The sequence below is a fragment of the Juglans regia genome, chromosome 7 (genome assembly GCF_001411555.2).
Source record: "Juglans regia cultivar Chandler chromosome 7, Walnut 2.0, whole genome shotgun sequence".
Classification (NCBI taxonomy): Eukaryota; Viridiplantae; Streptophyta; class Magnoliopsida; order Fagales; family Juglandaceae; genus Juglans; species Juglans regia.
The window spans coordinates 12485639-12491638 of record NC_049907.1 but is presented as its reverse complement, the minus strand read 5'-3'; positions in this window follow the sequence as shown (position 1 = coordinate 12491638).

The window sequence follows — 6000 nt, the reverse complement described above, 5'->3', positions numbered from 1 at the left end:
GAATAAACAATCAATCATTAAAATATTAAAAATAAAATAACTAGGAATATAAATTGTGTGTTCAATGCTAGGCTATATCAAAGCTCTAGAAAATAGAATTAGTTCATAATGTGATTGAAAAGAAAAAGAATATTTTTGGTGTTCTTCGTTGAAGTCGGTTGATGAAGCATGCGACTTTCGCCTCTACCCTCCAGTTCCGTCTTCTCAAAAGAACACTTCAAGAATAAATTCTGGAACTCTAAACTTAGACTCAGAATCTAAAACATAAAAACTCTCGACTCTGATTCAGAACTCTCAAACTCAGACCAAGACTAAAACTAAAACAAAGTGGACAGGTTTGGTAACTAAAACAAAACACAAAATTCTCATCTCATCTCATCGTTACACCTTTTTCAAATCTCTATACAAAATATAATAAACAATTCAACATTTTCAAATCCCAATACACCTTTTTCAAATTTCAAAACAATAATAATATTAAAACATAATATTTTAAACTTCAAAACAAAACACAAAATTCTCATCTCACCCCCCAAACCTATCCTAAGAACTAAGACTCTTTATTCATCCCACAAGACGGGAACTAAATAGATGTCAAAACTCAAATCTGGAAACAAAATAAATGTGGCTACAATCTAGCCTAAAAATCTAGAAAATAGTTTCTAAAGATAGATGTTAACATAAAAGGAAATTATCCCAAGAATATCGGAATTATCTAAAATGGAAGATTCAGTGATATGTAGTTTGAATTGCGAAGTTCGGGAGGATTTGGTCGCCTGTAGATTGATTGCGAAACTCAGAAGGGTCCAGATGCCGTGTGTGCTAAATATAACTGGCGGGAAGGTCACAAATGAACGGGTATGAAGGTCACAAAGACCACACGACCCTCTCCTTGCCTGCCAAGTGGAAAGACTCCCGACCGGGATGAAAGACTCCTCTCGCCTTTTCTAGTTGTTGCCCACGATGTTGTTTAGGTTGGTGTTTTAAGTTGGTCGTTTAGACTAGTCACCCAATCTGACTGCTTAGAGCCTTATCGCCAAATCTTCGCACCTTCTAGTCACGAGTCTCCCCGCCTACGGAGGGGTAAGTCTTCTCGCCTTTGGGTGAGAGAAATCTCTTTGCTACCCACAGGACAAGGCTCATAACCCAAATCTCATTGGCTCTCTTCAGATCTCGCTACCTCTTATCAGTCTGGATCTGTAGTCTTTTCTTTTGTACCAAAATGCTCTCCTTTTGTACTAAATTTTCTCATTCATTCAAATCCAAGGAAATCAATAAAAATATATAGAAATGAAATAAAATCAATAGTATTGAAGGGAAAATGACGTTTTTCATAAATAAAAGAATGATAAAAATTATATAAAAATAACACTCATCAAGAGAGCAAAAAGCCCTAGAGAGTGTGAGTTGAGATTGAGTGATTGTAATATCCTATGTTAATAAGATTTCTGCAGCTCTGTCGACGTAGGCAATTTTCTAAACCACATATATTGTGCGTCGTGTGCTTGATCGTGATTACTTTTACTTTATTGGCCATCGTTGGTGTGTGTATGTTTTGCACATCATTTCACAACAAACACTTCATCTTCTTTCTATATATCATATTTATATACATGATCAAAACTTGTTAGAAATTCTTGTAGACATACTTGTTGTGACAGTGTGCTAACTTGAATAAAACTTCTACAGTTTTTTTTATTTAAAAGAAGGGTTTTCATACCTATGCTCGTATAACGATATTTTTCCTCATTTACTAAGGAACCATTCTGTTCAGAAAATAAAAATAAAAAAAAAAGTAAAAAAAAAAAAACGAACCCATTCATTAGAGGAGTTGTCATTAACATGACCTAAGAGAGAGAGACACAGAAGGATATTTTTCTAATACTTTCACAATAGATCTTTCTCTTACAGTTTTTGAAAACTACACAAGAGACAAAGATGATAATCAATATGATTTTAAACGGGTTTAATTACTTAAATTGGAGTAAGAAAAACCAAGTTTAAAGACTTTCAGAGTTCTGATTGCTGGTACAGTAAGGGCAAACGAGTCATTTGCCATTACAAGTAGGGATCTTGCTTTTGCAAAGGTATATTAGAAGAAGATGATTACAAAGGTCTTGTAATTAACTAGACTATACAAATCTCCAATAGCAGGTTATTTTCTTTTAGGTAGGTTGCCCCAAAATATTTTTCCAAGATTTTATTAAAGGGTTTTATTTTGTCAACAATCTCTTTATCTCTTTATTATCATTTATATTTATGAGTTTTTTAATGCGATCTGTGGTTTATATTTCATAAAATGCTAGATCTGAGGTTTTTATTTGAACATATGCTCTAGTCAATTAGATTTAATTCTCGATGGTTTTTTAACTATCCCATTAAATTGTGTCTGTGAGGTGTCGTACCTCATGTAAAGGTTCAGGCAAGCTTCTGTGATGTCAAGGGTGTTAGCCAGATGGTCAACACCCAGGGTTGATTAGGGTAGGCTTGCCTCACCAGGACGAAATTGCATGTGTGGAATATGGATATGAGTATAAGATCACAATGGAAAAATAAATAAAGTTTTAGTTAGTAACTAGAACTACCAGTACTAGATTCTAAAACACATTTGAAAATTGCACTGTTGTCATTTCGTTTTAACATTAGTTCAAAGTTACATACAACCCTAAATGGTAAGTTCATCGCCTAATAGGTGGCAAACTGAATACAATGGTCACCCCTTCCCAAAGGTAAAGTACAACTCAAAATAATGCATGGTGCCTATGACAAAGACAGGCCTCCGTCTTCATGGTTCGGACAGGTTTGGCTCTTCCTCCTCAAGCATCTTTCTTGGTTCTAACTCTACATCACAGTCAATGGTTTCGAAAGTGAAAACATAGGTAGATTAAGTGCGGCACCCCATTCCTCGTATAAGACTAGGTGACAATCTGTGATACCAAGGATGTTAGCCAACCGATCAACACCCCAAAGGGAATAGAAATAGGTGTGTAGTTTTCCAAAGTTAAATACACATGTAAGATTATTTATAATATCACAGTGGAGTTTAAAAAGGGACATCGCGATACAACGTTAACAATTCAGTACCAAAATACTATACTTTACAAAAAAGGCTTTTGCCCTTCATTAGCCTAAACACATTACAACATCCAAGCACATAAAGTTAGTCGCCATATCGTGGTAGACATAGGCGCTAGGCTTACAACTACACTTCTTACAAAAGGCACAAACAGTTACGACAGGTACTAGTGCTAAGAGAAGCCCTGGACTCTATGTTCAGGACTCAAGTGGGACTGACTCATTTTCCGTAGGCATCATGCTAGGATATGTACCTACATCAAAGTCTATGGTCCTGAGAACGAAACCAAATGTAGGTTAGGCAGCTATGACAAGGCTGCTACAAAGAGATAATACTACCGAAGATGCTATGAAGACTTTTCATGTAAATACTGGACGAACATGTATATGCGCGGTAAGGAATCACCCTCACTCTTACAGTTACACGCCTCCTTAAGACTTGAAGAGGAATCACCCTCTTGGTAAACATATTTATATATATATATATATATATATATATAGGCATGACGAGGAATCACCCTCTCAGGACATTGTCATCTTTTATACAAAATAGATGAAAGCATAGTAGTAATATTGTGGCAAGGAGTTACCTATCTCCACATTAGTTGAAAACTTGTAAAAATCCGTATTCAGCCTATTTTAGCCACATTACATACTTTCACCACACAGGTGCACATCACATAGACATATGCCACACATGCATTCACAGTCGCCACACAGGCTCCCATTCACCACACATGCATTCACATTCGTCACACAAGCTCTCATACACCACAAGAAACTTACTCACACAGATACTTGTTGCACCAGGGATTCTACTCACCCAGCCAGCCAACTCGAGACACCACCACGTGATATGCTGGGAAATCCCCTGTCCTGACTATCATGTGTGGCCAAATATGACATTGCTCCACCTCACTCCCCACGAGGCATTCTCCTTCTCGTGTGATGTACCGTAGCACTTCATGAAATATTCTCGAGGAATTCTCCATCTCGTACCATGATCAGAAGTTCATGCTACACACGCACACACTCTCACATGCCAATATCAAAGGTTCCCTCTCAGGGTTTTAGGATCAAATATTGAAAGCAACGAAACATTGAAACATCGAAATCAACAAGTAAATATAATTAGAAACATAATGCTGTGAATATTTATTCATGCTCTGTATAATGGGAGAGAAAGTACAGAACAATACAATGTCTCTTATACACAACATTTACCCCACATTACTCAGCTTTTTCTTAGAACTTAACCTACCTTCCTACATCGAAAGTTCTCTCATTATCTCTCTGCTCCTTGGTGTCCGCAACAGTTGACTCCACGAGCTCTCTAGTGAATAAGGTTTCAAAAGTGAGATCTTGTCTCATGCCTACATCCTTTAAATAGAGTGGGATTGTCAAATGTCCTTTCTGATGAATCTCTAACTTCATATATGCTTGGATATGATTCTTTCATCATTGTCTTGTCATACTGTAGGATGACAGAGACAGGTGACCAAGGTATGGTGCGCACATCCTTACAGTCTGCCAACTCCTCAATCCTTCCTTGAATGATGGTTCTCCACATGGCATCAAGCCATACTTTTGAGTCCAGACGACACGACTTGTTGTGCCTTCACCCTTCATTGTAGACCTATTCCTAATGTGACCCTTCAGATGGAGTGTGGATTGCTATGTATGACACTAACACTTCCTTTCCGAAACCTTCCGTGTTATCTCATTAAGTTCCCATATCTATTGGTCTATCCTTGATCGTTGCTCCTCTTCATGAGTAATCCTTTCTCGCCTTGGGCGATTAACTCTTCATTCGAGTTCATTAGCCTCTCTAGCTCTTCGTTCTCACCCTTATATTAGGTCACTTTTCTAGCTTGGCTACCATATTCAAAACGTTCATCTCCACCTAGGTATGGGATATGTCAATCGAGCCTTCTACAAGATGCTGCTTATCTAGATGTTGGACGAGCTATACTATACATCTCTCACTACCAATTCCTTAGACTATTTGAGTGTTTCTCACCTTTGCCTTTCCTTCAACTCCATAAATGACCTATCCCCTTTCGCATTAGGCAAAGCCCTCACATCCTCCCCTCCTTATAATAATTTCATCCTTGAAATTTTGTGAGAGTCCTCTCCCTTGCTTGGTCCTCTCAAGGGAGGTGACTTTAGACCAGCGACCTGTCGATGCCTTTGATGATCTTTGACTACATATGGGCCTTTCCCTCAATTTACGTCAGCAGGCTAACCTTCATAATCTAAGGTTGAGACATAAGATGACTCTTCATGTCTCTTTTGTCTTCTTTTTCGACCATGTCCATTGGTCATGGTCTCTTGTATCCTAGTGCTTAGGCCAGGTTAGGCATCATAGGATGTTGTGTAGTAGCCTGCCAAAAATTCAGTGGATGAATTTCTTTAAGCTTTAGGAACGTCTTGAAAACCCCAAAAAGGTCTCACAAATCGAGCAATCGTGTCGGTTTTAGTTTATCAGCTTAGTCAGTTCTTACCCACTTTGGAGACAGAAATACAATTTTATTTATTTAAGGTACTTAGGAGTATAGGATTGAGAAATGGTTTGCTCCATTAGTCTCAAATAAATATTTAGGATTTTATGGCACAATAATACAATTTTCATTTTCCAGATGCTTGTTGTTCAAAAATGCATTTTGATTTATTCGAGACTCTTAGGAGACAAAATTTTTTAAATGAATTGTACTATTAGGTTCATAGGATTATTTAGGATTTTATGTTACAAAGTTATTTTTGTCATTTTCAAAGTGAATAGTAACACCTATGTTAGCACTCAGTCCAGTTGTTTTCAAATCAAAGTGTGGATTGCCAAAATTAGTCTAGAGAAGTGTTATTTGGATACTTCGTAAGATCTTAGCCACACTTGGTGAATGGTATAGAAATCTTGGCACCAAGAGG